The sequence below is a fragment of the Pezoporus occidentalis genome, unplaced genomic scaffold (assembly GCF_034315485.1).
Source record: "Pezoporus occidentalis ecotype Australia unplaced genomic scaffold, CSIRO_AGI_Poc_V1 ctg130, whole genome shotgun sequence".
NCBI lineage: Eukaryota > Metazoa > Chordata > Aves > Psittaciformes > Psittacidae > Pezoporus > Pezoporus occidentalis.
Genome location: NW_026913104.1, coordinates 3,441,583 through 3,462,414, shown reverse-complemented (window position 1 = coordinate 3,462,414; position 20,832 = coordinate 3,441,583). Strand labels below are relative to the sequence as shown.

The following is a 20,832-nucleotide window of genomic DNA, read 5'->3' as shown; positions in this document are numbered from 1 at the left end:
TTGCCTCTTGCAGCACTAAGAAAGTTTAGATTGGGATTCAAGTTTCAGCCCCAATCTCTCTCTCTCCATGTTGAGCTGAAACAAGACCCTGCGTAGTAAGACTTTAGTGAAAGGCTGTTTTTATGTTACACCTCAGTCCCATCTCTGATATTAATTACATAGGTTGAGATTTAAACAGAAAGATATAAAGTGGTGCTCTTGGCTGCAAGCAAGACTCCTCATGTACTCCAACTAGTTTCATAACAAACTCTCCTGGACTATGGCATATTTAATGAGAATGCAGATGATCAATTGCAGCCCGCCTTGCATGGTTAACTCAATCAACAAACTACTAATGACTCCAGCATGTTACAGCTTTTTTGGCTAATGAGAACCGCATTGACCAGATTTTTCCCGTTCTCCCAGGATCAAAAGCCAATATGGAACGAGTTCTGGTACAACTGTAACATTAGCCTGCAAGCAAAACGCTGACCAGCAATGGCAGGACGCAGCCTGAGTGTCGTTAGGGAGAGAAACATCTCCCAGCCTTGTGGGCCAGCCTTTTCTGAACCTTTCCATAGTGCGCATGTGTCTGGTGTAACCAAAGCCCCGAGACAGAGAGCTGCAGCAGGGCTTCCACCTTGGTGCATGGCATTTTGAGTCAGAAAAGCCTTTTGTTCCTCAGCGTGCTGGCTGCACAACCTCCTGTCCCACCACTCCTCCTCCTCCTCCTCACCACATCCTGATGCAGGGTAATTTGGAGCAGGTGAGAAGTAAATACACTCTGCTTCCTCTTTCTTCCACTTCTTTGCTGCCTGTTGCTGCAATTTGCACTCGCCTCCATTTCTTCTTCCCTCCTCCTTCAGACAGAACTCACTTGACCATGGAAAATCCAGCAGCTGACCATGCTCTAAGTGAAGAGCAGTATTTACTGCAGAGCCTGAGGACTGAGATGGGAAACAGTTCATCAGGTGTTATCTTGCCTGTTACCAACCACTGTTAAACAAAGATTTGCTCCCACAGAAAGCAATGGAAACAATTCAGTGGCTTCAGTCATCTCTGGACTAGGGCTTTGCTTCCTTACAAAATAACCTCCAGTTCCCAGTACTGTCTGATGTCTAAAATGAGCAATTTCTGAAGCAGACTTTCCATTCTGTTCCCTGGAGAAAATGCTGCCGTCTGACCAATTTCTCGCCACCAAGAGACCTTGATTGCATTTTCAGTTACACTATCACTTTGCCGGGTGACAAGTCACTTCCTTTCCCCAGTCCTTCACTTCCCTCTGTCAAACAGGGATAACACCGAATGCTTTGTCCTCTAGGAATTAAAACTGCTGCAGGTATTGGTTTGCTTTTGAGCAGCTTCACACTGCACCACCTGAGAGCCATGCATTCTGCCATCCCTGGCTGCAACCAAACCAAAGCAAGAGGGAAAAACACACTGGGTAAAAAGGGGAGAGAGAAGGAGTAATTAGGACTTGTGAAGCAACTGGAAAGCATCAGTTCTCCAAAGCTTCTTTTCAGACTAAGCTAATTTGCTAGTATAATTTTGAACAAAAATGATGTAGAATGCACACAGTTCATCAATAGGAATTGTGTTCCTTCCTCTTTAAAAGGTGCTCCCTAAACAGCTCTCTCCACTTTAAAAGGCTTAAATATTAAATATCACTCAGTCAAGTCATAGTGGGGGTCCACACTTTACCTCATTCCTCTCTTAACAATGTCCTCAGGCCAGCTGCCAGGAATTCAGACACATAATAACTTCCCTGGGCTGAGAACTCCTCACCTCGGGCATGCTCTGCTCTTATCTGCAGTGGGAAATGTTCCCATTCATTTCATGGTCCACTCTGACCACAGCACTCCTTGCTTCACTGACTTTCCCCCTGCGTTATTCTCCAGGTTCAAACTTCCCAGCCTCACCTGCAAGCCCATGCACACCCTTATTCCAGTTGCTTCCTCTTCCCTCTTAATTTAGGCTTAGCTTTCACCCTACAACATCAAAACTGTCCCCTTCTCCTTCCCACGTCTTCTCCTGTACCACCATTCTTTCCCTTGCAAAGCCTGATCCACGGAGCTCCCTGCCAGCATGGTTAAATGAATGTCCAAGTCATTCCAGGCTTTATTCTCCTGGGCATCAAGAAGCCAGGTCTTGAAATATGTGACTGGCAGCTCCTGCGTGTGGCTGCAGTCTAAAGTAAATCAGTTAGAGCAAAAATGACTTTGCCACTGCTCTTGCTTTTCTTTTGTAAATGAAACAGGGCATTAGCACAGCCAGTTTTCATACTACAGGACTCCTTCCTCAGATTGCTTTTAAGTTCATTAAGTGCCAGCTTCAGGAAGAAAATGGTAGCGTTTGATTTATTGGTACAGGGGGAAAAGGATGAAGTAAGCAATAAATCTAGTAACAGCAGAGTTACTCCAACTCACTGCAAGCTGGTCCCAAGGAGCACCTAGATTGCAGTCCAAGATGAGCACATATACCTGATGTCTGGGGCAAAACCTTCCCTTGCTGCTTGCCTCAGTTTCCCTGCTCAGAATAAGATGATGCTAACTGTGAAGCTGAATTGCATTACATTTGCCAGACATACAAATAGGAAATCATTTACTCACAAGTGTCCATAGAGACAGTGTTATCAAGCAACACACCTGTATATGTCTCTAGGATACATAGAGAAGAACCAAAGTGGAGACATTCAGGTCATCCTACAGTTACAACACTGCCTTAGCCCATGAGTTATTTTGTTCTGTTACAGACTCCCTGTGTGAGGCTGGGCAAATCATCAAATCTTTCCCCATCTGTACAACAGAAAACCAATCCATCCTTCCCCATTTGCTTTGTTGTCTCAGGGCTACCGGCATTACAAGCTCATAGGGCCAGAAAGTGATTCCTTCTGGATATGCTTACAAAACTGAACTGACAGAGCCTCAGATTCAGCTGCTGCACTACCAACACAAGTAATGGGCCACCAATACATTCACGTTGGATAGACCCAGGCTTAGTGGCAGAAAAGAAGGAAACTGCTTACCAGGAATGGATTATTTGTGACTTCTGAAGCAAATATGAGAAAATCGATTAATTTTCTGCCTGATTTTTTTTGTCCCTTTTGTTTGTTTCCTTCCAAGAGCAGAGGGGAATGACTAGAAGGTTCTCTGCACAGATCAATGGAACTAACACCCAACAAATGACCTTTCCTCAGTGTCTTATAAGTACCTGTCAACTTCAGGAGTGCCACCACAATTGAATGGAGAGATTTAAAGCCAGACTATTCATTAGAGAGCAAACTATTATTCTAGAGACTTAAATGAATTGGCTAGTGGCCAGCCTTCCTTACTGTTTAGGTACCACTAGTAAAATGGAAAGTGGCTGCCATTTGGTTTGCACAAAAGCACAGAAGAGAACAAAGTCTTTTAAGAGGAACAAGAACCGGGCTGTTCAACTGATGATGGTGTGACACCTTCACAAGATGGTACAAAGGGGAAGCAGACATACAGCATAATCAGGGAATCACCCAAACTAGCAGAAGTCTGTAAACACCAGGTATAGCCTCTATTTTATGGCATCACTAGCAATCAACCAACTAAACACATTATAATGAATGCCTTCATGAAATAAAGAGGCTGGGAGGGTGTCTCAATAACTCCAATTTTCTTCTATACAATAGGTACTACTGACTTGCCATATACAGTTCTGAATTAGAAGCCAAAATATTCTCTTCTCTGATGTAGCTCACATTTGCATTAAATGCTAACATTTCAAAGTAGGAGTTACAAACCTCACCATTAATCATCTGGTTTGTATCAAGTGATGTGTCACCTTTATCTCCCCCGAGCCCTTTTCTCAGGATAACCTTCTTCTCAAGTTCCCCTTCATTTTGCATGATTTAGATTGTTATTTATGATGACTAGGACAAAAATAAAAGGGACTAACACGAGATCTGTTATACAACACCACACGTATCTGTACAGTACCACCAAGAATAGCACTTCAGCTCTTTATGCTGCTATAGTACAAGTATCACCATACTGGGCAAGAAGATGTCAGCAAGAGAGCATTTGTGCAATGTAATCTCCTTATTTCACTGGTGTCTAAGATGATGATCAGCTTCATCAGGTCGTTTGATTCTAACGTAGAGAACTAGTAATCAAAATCCTCAGGCATTTGGATGACTCAAAAGCCCCATGCCTTCCAAAACATTTTCTTGGGTGAAATAACCTCCTTCTGCAGATGGCAAGTTTTGAAAGATGGAGACCATCCCATTACTTCATCACTGTATCTCTCTACAGAATTTATCCAGATCCTCAACACCACCACTATGCAAGTCTACTAAATTATGACCAAGATGTTCTTGCTACTATGCATCCAAGTGGCTTGATTCTGGTGTCCTCAACATAAAAAGGACATGGAACTGTTGGAACAAGTCCAGAGAAGGGCCACGAGGATGATCAGGGGACTGGAGCACCTCCTGTATGAAGACAGGCTGAGAAAGTTGGGGCTGTTCAGCCTGGAGAAGAGAAGGCTGCGTGGAGACCTCATAGCAGCCTTCCAGTATCTGAAGGGGGCCTATAGGGATGCTGGAGAGGGACTCTTCATTAGGGACTGTAGTGATAGGACAAGGGGTAACGGGTTAAAACTTAAACAGAGGAAGTTTAGATTGGATATAAGGAGGAAATTCTTTCCTGTGAGGGTGATGAGGCACTGGAATGGGTTGCCCAGGGAGGTTGTGAATGCTCCATCCCTGGCAGTGTTCAAGACCAGGTTGGACGAGGCCTTGGGTGATATGATTTAGCATAAGGTGTCCCTGCCCACGGCAGGGGGGTTGGAACTGGAGGATCTTAGGGTCCCTTCCAAACCTAACTATTCTATGATTCTATGATTTTGCAATTAAAACCTTTCCATACCCCATTTCTTTGCCAGTGCCACACAAACTGCTGTAAGGCAGCTTGAGGTTTCCACTGCCCTCTTCCTCTCCCCCACACTGCAGGATTTTGCAGATCACAAAGCAAATGACGCTTTCCATGCTCTGTTCCTAATGTCTTTGAGATGTGTGGGCTTCAGGTCCTGCCCTCCACACTTAAAGTGGCTGGCTTTCCTGCATTTGGGTTGTGTTATCCCAGCATAGGTGTTTTTCACTTCAGTTGGCTGGGAATAGGCACTTATGTTAATAAGGTCTCTGACAGATGCCATCTTCCCCTTTGTTTTCCCAGAGGTTCCTGCCGTGTTCCTTCCACTCTTATTTACTCAGCAGTCCGTTTGAAAACTTACTGTTCTCCAGCACTGGAGCGGAAGCTTGTGGTTACTCGTGGCTTTCACAAAGGAAGGGTGCATTTCAGATGACACACAGTAAAACAGTCTGACCGTGTGTAAAAATAAGATTATAGCTCATAGCTCATGGTTCCAAGCAGTCCAGCTCTGCCGCAGATAAGGCAGGCTGGGGAGGCTTAGGATGCAAATTGAGCACTTTTCCTTCAAATACTACCCAGCTGCTGAAGATGCAAAAAGGCACTTTTAGGATTAACTTTCTGGTGCAATTTGTTTCCATCAAACTTTGCTTGTGATGATTTCGCTGAGTGGGTCCAGAGTCTGTTACAGTAGAACAGGTAGAAGTGGATATGGAAAAAGATACTTCCATTCTTCAAAGGCAGAAAAACAATTTTTCCTCTTTTCTGACTGGATACAGTTAAAGAAGATTACAGCTGGGTTGACTGCTTTCAGCAGCCGAGCGTTTGACCTATAACGCTGTAAAAATATAACTAACCCTTCATATATTGACTGTCAAGAATTTTCCCCTACATGCTTTCTGGTTTTCTTAGTCTCCTTTATAAGGAAAATTTGCATATGAAGATTGCTTGGCCTCCTTCACGATCAGACAGAATAGATTGTACTAAATAGAATAGAGCTACAGGTCAGAACTATGCCTGGTCATCTTAACCACCCAAGAGAGCATGCCTTGAAAACAAACAGGGTGAGGAAAGGACATAAAAGGAAAGATCACGTCTCTTCCTTGTGTCCAAAAAGCTGAGAGAGCACTTAAGCGGCCTGTGTCATTGAAAGATGCCAAACAGCAGCAACAACACACATTCACCACTTCCAAAACTGAATCCATATTGTAAGAGCACAAACGGGGAGGCTGCAAATCAGTCAGTCCGATCTGCCCTCCAACAGGAGACAGCACCATGTTTTGAGCTACTGCAACATGATGCACAACAGCACCACATTACAGAGCTGCCTTCCTCACACATGGACTTTTGAAGCAGAGGGAAACGTTTGTGCAGAAGCCCAACCTAGTGTGAACGTGTTGACAAAGCTCAGAGGAAACAGCTATCCCACATAGAGACTTTTTACTCCCCCTGCAACAAAGAAGGAGGAAAAGAGTGCAGGCTCTGAGAGGTTCCCAGTGCTGCTGCTTTGTGCAACTAGCAGCTTTCACTGCAAGCACAGCAAGGTAAATTAACTCTCTCATGTCCATACATAAAGTTCTACATTAGCCTTGCACATCACACCAGATGCAGCACGTGCTTTGGGCAGTCCCTAAAGTACAGATAGCCAAGAGCTGAGAGGAGATTTAAACCCCACTTTTACACAGTTTTTCCCTAAACATGTGCCACTTGCCACTGCCCAATGCCAAGGCTACAAGGCAAGGACTTGGTGCTGCAAACCACGTTGCTTATTGCTGCCATCACCACTGCAATACACAGCAGCTGTACATCACATCCTAATGTGCCACAAAAAACAGTCCTACTCAAAGTGAAGGTCTCCAAGCATCCAGGTCCCACATCAGTCCAGGGAGATGCATCCTGGCTTTCCCCACCATCAGGGAGTAATCCCTGCCTTTCCTCAAAAGGCCTTTGTTCACATACAGAGCAGCCTCAGCATGGCCAGCTAAGAGCTGAGGGGAGCTCAAAACCACACACGGACACTGGGATTGCCTTGTGATTTTGGTGGTGAACTGCTGATGACAAAGAGCTTGGCACATGATGGACCAAGTCAACGCAGTTAGGCACAGAACAGGTCCTGTGCAACTCCTTACTTGCCACTTTAAGTTTAACTTTGCCTGTTTACTTTTAATTTAATCTATTCTTTTGATCTCTCTTCCTCTCCTTCTCTTTTCTCCCTGAGTTTGCTGACACAGTAGAAGCATGACAAGCTCAGACAGGCTAACCTACTTTTCTCTTTCTCTCTTGTACATGTTAACGCTCCCGCTCTTCTACCTAGCATATGAAAGCATATTGCAACTATCATTATAATGATACTTCCAGTCCCCCTGTGAAGTAATTCCCCCAACTGACAGGTGAAGAAACTCAGAGACACGCTGAGCTCTTCAATTACTTGCCCCTCCAGCTTAGAGGAAGCCAGCAACACAAGTGGAAATGAAACCCAACAGAGTTCTGTTTTTCTTGGTCCCAATCTATATAAAATTGTTATAACTCTACCCATCACAGGTCTGTCAAATACCTGCATTTCTAAATGCAGTAGTAGGAGCAAAACTTTAGATATCCATTACACGGACTTGCAAGGAACACTCATCACCATGTCCTGTGTGCCTTCACTCTTTGCTGCTGCCTGCTAGTTCAGATTCATGGGGTCCGTGCTGCCTCTAAAGCTCAAGACATATGTTAACAGAAAGAAGCTGCAGGTACCCACTTTTGGCAGCCTAAAGCCTCTATACTGCATGGAATAGTTTGCTTACATGTTAAGCCATGGAATGTGCTCCATTTTTCCTGTTTTTAGCCTGAACTTCCCCATGCTCTGGACTCAGCTCCCTGCGTGTGCTCACGTTTGGGAGATTCATCTGGACTTGGCCAAGTTCAAACCAATGCCTAACTGAATTTCATCATAAGCACAAACATCACTCAGCCAAGCTGTTTTCCTTCTACGTGTGGAATAATTCAGTGGTAAGCCACAAGCTCGAGTTTACAGAGATTAGATTTCCAGTTAGGATACTGAGTAAAATCCAATATCCATCACTCCCTCCGGGGTACTGAACAATCTTCAGCGCTTACAAAAACCAACATCCAAAAGCAAGTACACTCTTAAAATTAGTCTCAAATTACTTGAATTCAGATATTGACACCCTTGGGGTTAATATTCCCAAAGGTCTTCTCTGCACCAAATCATGCCTTTATTTTATGAAAGCTGAAATTAGCACCTTATCTTGAAGCTTAGTCTGAAAGACAAAAAATCCAACTACTACTAGAAGCAAGTGATAGTATACAAAGTGGAGTTTGGACAAAGCGTGTAACATATAGCAGAGCACTCAAAAAACCTGAAATCATATCAATTTTTGAGGTAAGTTACTTGAGCACCATTTAAATCCCTGTATAGGCTTTTTACTTCACAACCAAAGTGGCTTTAATGAGGTTGCACTAAATTTAGTTTGGAAGCGAATCAAGTTTAAATGAAAGGAAAACACTTTCACCAGGAACAAGAGTGACCACAAAGGGGTTCAGTGCAGTTTAACTAATGCATTTTATGTATGCATCATTAGTTTAATACGAATTAACTTCTGACTGTTCCAGGGTAGACAAGCCCACAGTTCTTTACATCTAAATGTGTAATAATACTCCCTTTGTCTTGTCAGTTCAAACAGTGAGCTCTCCGGAGCAACTGTATTAAACACACAAGTCATATTACACTTAGGCCAGGATCTGCTGGGATTCAGATCCATACAGCTCCTGCACGTAAGCAGTAAGTATCCTCTTTGGACTACTCTTGTGAGTCAAGTTACTCGCACACATACCTGCAGCATCAGGTATGACAAATGAAAACCTTAAGCTGCATAGCATCACAAGCAACACATTCTCACATATGCACTACTAACACCAATAGCTCCATCCATGGTCTCCCACACCAAAACACCAGGGCGGACCTGTGTGTGAGTGTTGCAGTTCTAATGTTTAATTATCTTGAACACAGTGATATCCACACCACGCTAGAAAGAAATCAATTCTCCCTTTGCTCTCAGCTATAAATGAATGTATTCCGTAATCAGCCTAACAGAACAGACATATGGGATTGTACATCTGGGAAGCATATGAGAGGTCTTCTCATATATAAAATTATGTTGCAAAGCATCTCTCGCTGACACAGCTTTAGGTACTTTTCCTTCATTTGCACGCTGGAAAATTTGACTGATGTTTTTGGTTTCTAAGATATTAAATAATAACCACCAAGTTGCATTTCTGGGATGCTTTTCACTCCTAAAATCTCCCACTACACCTTATGCATCTTATCTGCAGTATTTCTTTGACATGCTTGTCCTCTCTATTTCTGCCATTAGCCCTGGGACTCATTTCTGACAAGAGGCTGCCTCTGGGGTTAAACTGGGCACACAAATACCCTTTTAGGACAGATATTAAAGGGTGAAATATCACAAGACCTCTAGAGCAGCAAGCAGACATGAAGGAAATGAACTGGATTCATACATGGCTTCAGTGCTGATGGTCTGAGGGGTTTCTAAAACCAGAGGAGGAGAATTCCTACTGCAAAGCAGCTCCTCAGGAAGGCACTGCCAACACCAGTGGATCAGAGAAGACAGCAAGCAGAGCTTCATCACTGCCTGGTGACAGACTCCAAAATGATGCCAGCACATCACAGGCTCATAGTGAACCAAAAACCATAGTCATCTTCCCACCCAGCATCTGATTTTCCTTTCCTTATTCCACTGGTGACAAACCAGTATGGATCAGGCACCCTGGGCTATTAAGAAATCAGACCCCAAGGTATTGTGCTCAGTCACAGGATGGATGCACCATACTGCAGTTAAGCACTTGTATTTTTCCCCTTTCTCTCCCAGTTTTATCTTGGAGGCCCAAAAAATCATTTATAGGAGCACAGGGTCTCTTCTGTGCTGGAACTGCCTTTCTTTTCCTCCCTCCCTCTGTTTTAGGAGAGTGGCGATGCTATGAAAAGACCGGATCTTGTTTTATTTTATTGCTATTAGGGGCAAAGTAAAAAGAGTGAGACCTATAAACACAAAGATGCCAAGATACAAGGAGGCTCCATGCTTGAATGCCCAGCCCTGGCTGCTTTGTTCCGTGAGTAATAACCAGCACGTTGGCGGAGGTCATATATATATACGTGTTTGCCACAGTGCAAGAAGCGGAGGTGCGAAAAGATACACTTTATGCCAAAGGATCATTTCATTTCCTATGGCACAGCATCCCTCTGCCCCCTGCACAAATCATAAACCTTCTTTATATTCACAGCTCTCCTTTGAATTGATACCTCCTGTCCCAGTTCTTCTTGGCTCTACAGCAGTAGGTGCTACAGAAATGCTTCCGAGTGATTCAGTGCAGAAAACATTTGGGGGAAGAACAACATTTATGGCTGTGTGACATGGACCCACTTAGAACCCAAATCACACAGCAAGTAACAAGACTTAACTATAAGCTTTGAATTCGGGCCAGACCGGTGTAAGTTTCACTGCATTCAGCCATCCCAGGCTAATTTAGAGCTTTCTGTGGCAGCAGCTCCCAGCAAATCACCTGGAAATCTCATACACTTCAACTCCAGAGCCCTCTGCATTCCTCTGAAGCCTGACCTACCCAGCTGGCCTCACTGCCCTGACCCACAGCAGCAACCCCGGGCCAGGTACTCCTGCGTCAAAAGCGCTGAAGTATGAGCCCTAAATTTCCTAGGAAGGCAGTAACTGTGCTTTATGTGAAGCTCGTGTTCTGATATAGCTCCTTAAAGCTGCCTCTCCTCTGCAAGAGAACAAAATCAACTCGGACCTGAACCCCAAACTTTGGTCTGAATTGCAGACTCCAAACAGTCAGTCTATGAAACCATTCAGTAGCATCATATTGGAGAGCCAGGGTTCGCCTCTTGGTGCTTCCAGTTTCACGGGACTCATTGGCTATCGTTCACAAATCCAAGGTGGGAAGAGGTGGGTCTGTAAAACATTGCACAGTGTATCCCAGGGCTCGCATGCATCCCGAGGACGTGGTGCTAAGCCCAGGGTTTTCCAACAGATTTCCCCACAACCCACTGAATACACAGTGCTCAGCCTTTCTGTGGGGGGAACTGGGAGCAACATGTTTGCCCTAAAGAAATCCTATGCTACTGATGAACCATATGGGGCAGGGAAGACTTCAGCTACACAAGCAGGTCACGAGAATACACCCCACTTATTTCAATAGAATAATGAAAAGGGCCCAGTGCTGAAGCTTAGTATTTGTGCTGACACATCATTTCAGTTTCACGTTATTGTCTATAAAAACCAAAGAGGAAAGAACATGCAATACGATGCAAAATAAAATACACACGCAAAAAAGGGAATCCATCAGCCCCACCACCGTTATGGTCCAAAATGAGCTTTCAGCACAAACCCTAAGTCTTTGTCTATCCACATTCCACGACACAAATTTCAACAGATTAAAGCAGCTGTGCTCAGATCCAGAACACTTCTAGGCCATCAAGGTGAGACTTTTCATTCAGGCTCATAAACTAGGACGTCATTGGAAATGCTTTAGAAGCCTAGCAAAATGGTAATACACATGCCAGTATGTGTGACCAAAGGGATTACCCCAGAATGGCTCACCTGATTAGTTATACAAATGCCTCCCCCCCTTCTTTTTCCCCTCTTAATCCAAGACCATGCAGAATGCCAAATGAGAGGATGGAGCAGGGGATGCAGTGGAATGTCTGAAAGCTACAGGCTTGGGATTTATATTCCATGTTGAATTCATTGTTCTCTCTCCTACCCCCGCTGCCCTCTAAAATATGCTGCAGCCATGACAGAAATAAATTAGCCTGAGGTACAGGTCACACCTTCAAGGGCAGTAAGCATTCTGGGTAAAATCAATGGAGAAGATGGGAGTCTCTAACAGCTGAAGCAGAAAGAATGATGCATTGATAGCTTTACATATACCCAAACAAAGGCACTTTGGAGAAACCCTAGTCCCTGCTGCCTTGTGAACACAAAGCTCATTTCTTCAACCACCTGAACCCCAACAGCAACACAGAGGCGATTCAGAAAGGCACCCATTTCCCTGGGGAATTTGCATAGTGATGCAGAAAATCCTATTTCTTTGCATGTCTGCCGAGGAAGGAAGGGGATCCAAATGCTGAGTTCTGGCCCAGGTTGCAACTCCCAACTACAGAGAGCAGAATCTGCACTGAACTTCAGCTTAAAGTTTGCAGCACTTTCCAGTCTCTTAAGTGGCTGAAACTGAACTCAGACAAAGAATCCCTGAACTTTTTGAACACAGAAACGAGTCCAGGAGGCACCAACAGACACTAATACTGTGTGCTGTATTCATCACTTTCTCTGTGATTTTAAAGCAATGGATAATATATTCAAAATTACCCATTGAGAACCTTAAACTCAGGCTTCAGTATCTACAAATCACAGTTCCTCTGAAATGAGGTGATACCAAGACATGGGACATAGGGAGATCCATGCAGAAGTCCAGTGGGTTTTGTTAATGCCCCTACGGTAAGTTAAGTATTAACTCTCAGATTGAGGCACACACTTCCTGGATCCCACGGGGTTCCTACCTGTGTTTTCAGGTTCCTGAAAGCTTTAAAGCCTGATCTAATCTCTCACAATACTCCTAATAATAGGACTTCAACACCTCAGTCCTGCAGGAGTTTCTGACATTGCTACCCAGGGGGTTCTCAATAGACAGAGCTAAAAGCTTTTCTCCTCTTCTGTCCCTCCCACACTTCTCCAGAGACAACTTTGGCCCCGGTGCAACAGGATCTAAATCCAAATGAACCCTGATGTTGTGCAAAGCCAGCAACAAAGTGTTGCACATGTAAGTCTCCTCTAGGCTCCTTGTTCGGTTGGTTTTAAACCACTCGCAACATGAATGCTTATTTGATCATTAGACTCACACTTTCACCTATGGTGAAACAGAGCGCAGTGTTCAGCTGTGTTTGTACTTACATTTGTGGAGTCTGTGAACAATATGATAAATAGAATTGCTTTCATTTCCACTGCTACCTGCAAAAACAAATGGAGGAATTCACCATTAATACCAGTGCTGCACTGGAGGATTGTCTTTTGCTTACAGTCCCTTTTCTCTATCCCAGGCATGGTTGCATGTGGCAGTACCTGCAACATCTAGGAGAAATTACACTAAAATCAACAGCTTGAGGAAAAGTACTCCTCAGAAATCATCTATGTCTTGCTGCTTCTGCTCTGAACACCTTTGCATCTTCAGACATCTACCTGAACCCACCAGTACACAGAGAAAAGAAAGAGCTTGCTTCACTTTGGCCAGTGGAGAAGAGGACACATTACTTAAGCGCTTCGTAAGAGTAGAGCCCTGGCCCTACAGTAACCCTGGGTGCTGAAGTTCCACCTGTGGCTGTGACTAGCTAAGGAACAGACCTCAGCAAGTGGTGACTGAGGGGACAGGTCCAGATGCGATTCCTCCAGAGCAGTGGATCTGTAAAACCCCACTGGTAGAAAGGTGTTACTTGTAGATAGGCAGCCTCCATCAGAACTTATAGATGAGGGAATCAGTTTTACTGTTAATGTGTAAAGATGTTTTTAGAAAGACCGTGGGCTTTCAGCTCCCACATGGCTCATTCCCTGCAGCTACTTTCACACAGTACTCTTGGGGTCAAGGAAAGTAGGGAAAGAAAGGCACATTCGAGATCTTCCCAAGAATGACCCAAGATCATCTGCCTCAAAACAAACATTAGACAGAAGAGCCTGCAGTGACTTGCCCTGCTGTTCCTTGGTTCTTCTCAAGGACACAAGCACAGGTTACTGCCTGAGGTACCATTATTAGCTTCTGCCTTGCACTTCTATGCTAGATATGAAAAAATACAATTGCACCTTCTCACATGTAGTGCAAACTCTGTGATTCCTCAAAAGAGAAGCAATGTCATCTAGTGTAGCTTTCTCTAAAACAAATCATCCCCTATTTGTTTTATACTTCACTGCCCGTAGTGATACAGTTTTGGAGAACATTCCAGTAAGCACAAGGGTACATTATCTGAACAGATCACATTTAGCATCTCTAGGTCAAGAATGACCCATTACAGATAAACCCATTTGGGGTCTGTTATTCTATTGCAGTGCCAGACACAAGCTGGCTTACTTTGCTGAGTGACTTAGCCAGGGTGTTTCAGATGGGTCTTGACATCCTGATAACTCAAAACACTCTGAGCAACCACCATCTTCAAAAGAGGCCTTGACAGGGTGTCTCTGTGTAAGCACTGAAACAAGGAAGCTGCCACGATTAACCACTCCAGAGACCCAAGACCATCGTGCTTCTGCTCTGCACGTCCTAGACGGGAACAAACTCGCAGCAAAGGTAACCTAGTGCTCAACAACATATCCCATTCCTGCACTTCCTGCTTTCTCTATTCAGATTTCACCTCTGCCTGTTGATTATCTCTGGTTTCAGAAGATATGTTTCCATTTCAGAGAGCAAGATCACACGTGGGACCTGGAGGAGATGCACTGTGAGTTTTTCCCCATTTAAGTTGTTCGAAAAGCCAGGATTCAACACACAAATGAAAGAGAAAACCATGCTACACACATTTGCAGCAGCTTGCTTCATTCTGGAGGTAGATGAAAGCTTAGGCAGACCCAGATATTTCCAGGAACTATGGAATTCCCCTCCTCTGTTTTAAAAATAAAGAAGGATGTAAATGAAACAAAGGAACAGTATTGGGCTTGCCCTGGAATACCTGGGAAGGTGAAGAATGAAAACAAAGACAGGGAGATGCTAAATAGCTTAGTGGCCAAAACCTGGCCAATACTCATTTAATGGACCATTTTATACATCACAGGTAGGGTTGTTACGATCTGGGCTCCATGGCTTACAAGTTGTTTTCCACTTCTAACTTCTGCAAGTGTCGAAACTGCAAAATCTCAACCCTAGGAAGGGAAATGAAATAATCCAAAAACATTTCCTGTCCCTAATTACATTTTGCACGTGAAGCGGATTCATGCAAAGCTGCTGGATTTGTATACCTGAAAATGAACAATAGCTCAGGGAATGCCATGTTGTTCTCATCTGGATAAGGACAATATTTTACCTTGCTAATGTCATTAGAAGGATCTCAGCTGAATCTGCGGGCCTAAAAGTTAGCATTCAAAACTCAAATCAGGATGTGCAGAGTTGCAGCCTGGGCTTATCACTCCTCTGGAAGCACAAGGCATTTTCCTTCCATAAATACACAAAGTAGCTTACAAAAGACCCTCCCAGTCACCCTCCCCATTTCACAGCTAAGGAAATGGAGGTGCTGCATGCAAAGAGGGGAGAGACTCTGTCCATCTGCAGCACAACCCTGCCTGCCTCCTTAATCCCCTGCAGATTGCTAAATCAAAGAGGAAAAATGCAAAGAAATTTTCCCAGCCTCCTCTCACCCAAAACTTCCTTGGATCTCAGGGGATAAACGTAAGGAAAGATCAGAGAGCTTCAGCTTTGGTCATTTGCAGATTCCTTCTGCTTGGCCTAGCTGCTCCCCATCCCTCCATGTATGCGCCGCAGGTAATCCCGGTGGGAATCAGACGAGAGACCCAGTGTAACCCAGTCACTTTTGCTCTGTTCTCACCCTTTGCAAAGAGATGCTGAGCTTTCTTTTGCAGAGCGGTGAGCAGCAGCAGCAGAACCTATTGTAGTCTGAGAAGATATGCACTTCTAATCCTGAAACGAGGAGTATGCGTCATAACTAACCTGATGCCCTTTATTCTTTGCATGGGAAATCAACTTCCAGTTTAGAATAACCAAATAAGAAATACAGAGCTTTTCAACACACCAAACTGATACATCTGCATGTATAGCTTTATCTTTGGTTATCTCAAGTTTGTAACACACATAGAATTCAAATACTGAAAGCTGCATATAGACTTCACACTTACAGGATTAAATGCTAACTTTTGATAAGCAGGAGAACCATTCTGAAGAGCACAGGACAAAATTTACCACCAGAAACTGCCAAATGCTGCTGGCCTACTTCAAATAATCATTAACTACAGACAGTTTCTAATGATTTGAGTCCATTTCACTTCTTATTCAGTGGTCACTTTGTTTCTTGACCATTTGGCCTATGTTCAGAAAAATCTTCTTTAGGCAGCACTAAGTCACAAGAAAAAGTTATTCCCCCCCCCCCCCATTTCTAAGGCTGGGAATATTTCAAAGCCTCAAGAGACAGGAGTTCGAAATATGCCTTTCAAACCCAAAAAGTAGAGAGCACTTACAAAGTTAAAAGCGCAATAGTCTGCTACATTAAACCATGCTGTTATCAAGTAAAAATTGCTTTCTCTCACCCCTCTCACAGTTTTGCAATTCATTTTCCAGACAGAACTGCGAATGTATTAAAAGGCAAACCATCTCTGCTGAGGCTGGAAAAGATCACATGAACAAGCCACAAGATTTTGCTTGATAACATACAGAGTTTATTATTCAAGAACGAGTCTCATTTTCAGCTCTAAGGGAGAGGGCGGGGAGAGAAGCGGGAACAGTCTTTTAAAGCACATACACGCACGCTGGAAGCAAAGGATTGCATTTATAGGAACCACTGAAAAAGAAGAAAGAAAAGGGAAAGGAAAGAGAACGAACCTCTCTGCTAAGCAGCAGCTCAGGTTTTCACAAACTAAGCTCAGGTCCCCACAAACCTCATCACGCTTTCACTTCGACCAAGTTTACCTTTAGCAGAGAGGCTGAACAATCAGAAAGCTGCTAAACTCTGGCAAAGTTCAGCGCTGCTGAAGATGGGAAGGGGATACAGGGGAGCAGGAACCAAAAGCATTAGTTCAAAGTCAAAAGCTGCTGGGAAAGTTAGTTTCTCTGCACCCCTTTACTGACCTAAGAAGTCTTCATTTCACAGGTAGCAAAGTTTGTCTTCCTTCTCCACTGCAAGATTCGCACTTGCATGCAGGCGCACTGCATTACTGAGAGTGATCATCAAAAGAACAGTGTTTCCAATCTTCCGGTGACTAAGGAGGGAAAGAAAAATGCACTCCAGCCAGGTACTGTTTCTTCATGAAAAGTAAATCCGGCATTCTGGAATGAGTTCAAACATAGGGCTTGACAGGCAAAGGAGAAAAGCTTTTTCACTGAGCATGCTTAGTCCTGCACTGCCTGCACACTTAATGAACATTACTTCCTTCCCAGTGGTTACTCCTAGCAGAAATCCACACCCCCTACTCTTCAGAAGTCAGGAATGCGGCTGTAACCAAAGTCCAGAAAGCATGCCCGACACCCAGACAAGGCCCCACAGATCAATAAACTCAGGTTGTGACCCGCAGGTCAGTTTGTCAAACAGGACATCAGGGTGAGTTTTTTCTACACTTGGTATAGTTTGCTTTATGCTTCAGCTAATGCTGCTCACTCCCCAGAGAAAATAAAACTGCACTGGCTTTTAAAGAATGATTAAATGCTTCAATAACAGATGGGAATTCTCTTTCAAATCTTGTCTTTCCAAACCTGCTTGAAAGTGAGGAAAGAACGCTGCAGAAAGAAGTTTTTCGGATAAAATTAGGTCACTAGATTCCTGAACAACAGTGATTTGAATTTGTCATAGGTAAGGAGTATCTGGTGACCAAAAAAAAGAGGTGCCTTTTATTTACTTAGGGCCTAATCCTGTTCCGTTTGCAATCACAGAGAGTTTTGTCATTACCTTCAATGGGAATAGCGCTGGGGTTTTAGATTACAAATGCTTTCAGGCAAGAGCTGCGTCTACTTCAGTGACCTGTACAGGACGGACTGGTTTTGGCACTTCAATTTGCAATTTACTCTATTGCTGCGTCTGAGTGTTCCAGCAGATCCCCCCCCCCCCCCGACTTCACAGGAGCTGCTGAAGAAAAGCAATTCTACAAAATTGCATGTGTTATTTTTAAAGCTTTCCATTATATTTCGAGCTTTTCAGCTGCTTTCCAATTTTTTCCTTGAGGTTACATTTAGCTCTCACATCTCAATTCTCCTCCGTAATAGGACTTAGAAATTTAGCCTTTTTGTAATGAAGCCTATGCTGGCCCCGGCTGCTGTGTCACTGCCTTCATAAAAACACCAAGTGTTGTAAGAATTATAATGAAATAACAAAAGCCATAACGTTGTCAGAGGAAGGAGCACTAAGCAGAATTACAACTGAATGGACCATTATCGCTCTAAGACCTCTAAGATAATGAATATTGCTCTGCATTGTAAAATAGGTTACAACTCGATCGTGACCTCTGCGTCTGAGTAACTCCAGACTTCACAAGGCTGTGAGTCCCGATTTGAACAGGACAGACCATGACAGAGATTAAATCTCTGGATTCCAAACGACCCAGACCTTTAGAATATATACCCAGTTTAGGTTGCAAACTTTAATAGTGCACATTGGGACTGCATTCATGTGGATAGGTTTCAGAAGCACTGTGGGTCCTTTGCTCCGAAGTGCAACCAAGTGGGTTTGGGGTTTTGGTGTGGTTTTGGTTTGGGGTTTTTTTCCAGTAGTTTATTGCTCACACATCCCTGCTCTTCCTGGTTTCGTTCAAGATCATAAAAGGAAAAGCCTCAAAAGTGCATGACAAAAACAAGCCGTGCTGTTATTTGCAGCATCCTGAACTTGAAGAGATTTTGGAAATCCCCAGAGAAAGTTTCTTGCAGTTTGGAGAAGCAGCCATGTTAGGCTAATTGAACCCAAATGCACTAACCAAAAGACTTTGGTACATTTCCACTTCATATCCCAAAGCTTTCCTTTAGTCAGGAATGCTCCTAAGAGGCAGATAAACTGGAATTTTATCTCTGGGCCATCTCTGCACCATCTTTCAGACACTTTTGTTGGCTGTGCCATGAGCTAAACCTATTAGGTGTTCGTTGAGCCTGAGACATTGAAAGCAAGTGGGTAGCACATCTTATTCATAACTAAAAGGAATTACCCTAAAGCTCTGAACTGGTGAAGCCATGTTCCTTTAGCAAACAGTTGTGGTGATTTTAGACGCCCGTATCTCCCTCAGTTGCTCATTACCATTTCTGCAGCACAGCTGGATGAGCAGGGGATGCGCATCCTTTGACGTGGCATCCAGAAGCTTGAACTGCCACCAGAAGTAGGGGCCAAACCAAAGGACACAGCACTGGTGCACCTCAGGAGCATGTGTGTGTGCGTCATCACCTTGGCATGGCTCTGGGATGGTAACTTGCTAGCGAAATAGTAAGACATGAACACCACAGCTGCCTTCAAAGCAAACAAGTGTTTCAGCCTCCCTGGCTGTATGGACAGATACTGAAGCCGTAACCCCACACTGTCACCCCACATCTCCTCCCTGTACTCCTAGTGATAGAGCTACTGAGTACCTCAAGGCTGCTGTAAGCTCGGGATCCATTTTCCTTGTGAGTACCACAGCGCTGAAGCCCTGGAAGCAAAAGGCACATTGCAAATATGCCGTCTGTGAGTCACACCGGAGGGAGCAGACTGCCGATTCCCTTCATGCCTAATTACCCATAAGCGGTTGGCACGCCGATTTATTTAGCACAGCGTTGGCCTAGCTTTCAGACGAGCCCTGTGTCCAAATGGAAAACACTCTACTTCCAGTTTCCTTCCTGAAAGAAAAACCATGCGGAGCATTCAAGTCCACAGAGTTATTCCCTCCTGTGAGGGAAAACTGTATGGACCAATGTATGCCAAAGCTGCAATGCCTGTACCTCCAGACAAGCTCAGCTCTATATAAATATATACATATATAAATATGTATATATGCTGTCCTGACACAGGATTACTGGTTTCTTTGAGGGAAACAGGGATCATTCCTACCTGTAACTTCAGCTGCAGGATGACATGTGAGGTAACAGTCCAAATCGAATTAAGTGGGAATGAGGCACTTAAACACCCTTTAGGCTCCGCAATTAGGGCCTTGAAAGGGCAAAGAGTTTGGCAAAGGAGCAGAAAAGATGTCCTGTGCCTAGAAGCTATTAGGTGACTCCCAGATGGACCATCAGCAACAGGGAGAGGAGAACACAGTCCATGAGTCAGGACAAGGACTGGGGGAAGCCTGGATAAGTGAAAAGCCTATAGGGAATGGCACAAGCTTTGGACAGAGGAACTACTTGAGGTTTGGGATGCTGCCCGCATATTCTGTTTAACCAGTAAGCTGTGCCCTAAGGCACAGACCTGAAACAGACTTTGGCGTGGCAACAGTCCTTCCCAGGGTGGAAGACAGAGCCCACCAGTGCACGTTCACCAAGATCCAAGAGGGAACTATTGTACTTCAGATGTTGCCACTTTTAATGAGAGCCAAATGGCTGCCCCTCCCAGAGCTAACAACTCCAGCTGGGACATCTTTGCTTCTCTTATCCCCCTAGGATGCATAAAATGCGTTTTTGCTCTCCTTCCTGACACCAGAAAAGGCTGGATTGCTTCCCACTGTACTGTGAGAGCTTGAAACTTGGCCATGCTATTTACAGCATCTTCTTTGCCCGTAGGAATTGGAGACACATCATGATTTTTCCACCATATGCAAGCAGCAGGCACCACTGCATGTGCCAGCACTACTATATGGCAAATTCTGCCCTACCTGTCGATGCTTCCTCATGGCCATTTGAAGCACTACAGTGAGAAAGAAGAGGATTTCCCAAGGGATGCTGTCTGCTGGCTCTGATCTTCATTGTTCTTGGTGTTCAGATGCATCCATTCTTCAACTCTTAATGGGAAAGGACAAATGAAAGAAAGACTGTAAAGGGTGGGGTTCCATTTCTGGTCCTCCTAAACTGTAACATTAGCTTTTGGCTATAGAGCAGCTTTCCAAAAGGATTGAAGTGACTCAAAGGCCTCAAATCAATTGGGTTTCAGTGGGAGTTGGGCTCCCAGGTTCTGCTGGAACTGCAGAAAAGCATATTCCGCCTGTGAGCTGGAAAACCACCGGACACTCCCCATTTAACAGCCCCAAGAGATGCTATGGGCATGCAG

General features: G+C 44.2%; 1 long non-coding RNA gene across 1 annotated transcript in view; it reads right to left on the bottom strand.

The window, feature by feature from the left end:
* Window positions 1-17,163, bottom strand: part of LOC134158502 (uncharacterized) — a 37,312-nt gene extending 20,149 nt beyond the window's left edge. Inside the window, exons 1-2 of the long non-coding RNA XR_009962803.1 lie at window positions 16,752-17,163; window positions 12,869-12,925 (exon numbers count right to left, since the gene is read on the bottom strand). This is a non-coding gene — a long non-coding RNA (uncharacterized LOC134158502). The remainder of the gene's footprint in view (window positions 1-12,868; window positions 12,926-16,751) is intronic.
* Window positions 17,164-20,832: the final 3,669 nt, after the last annotated feature.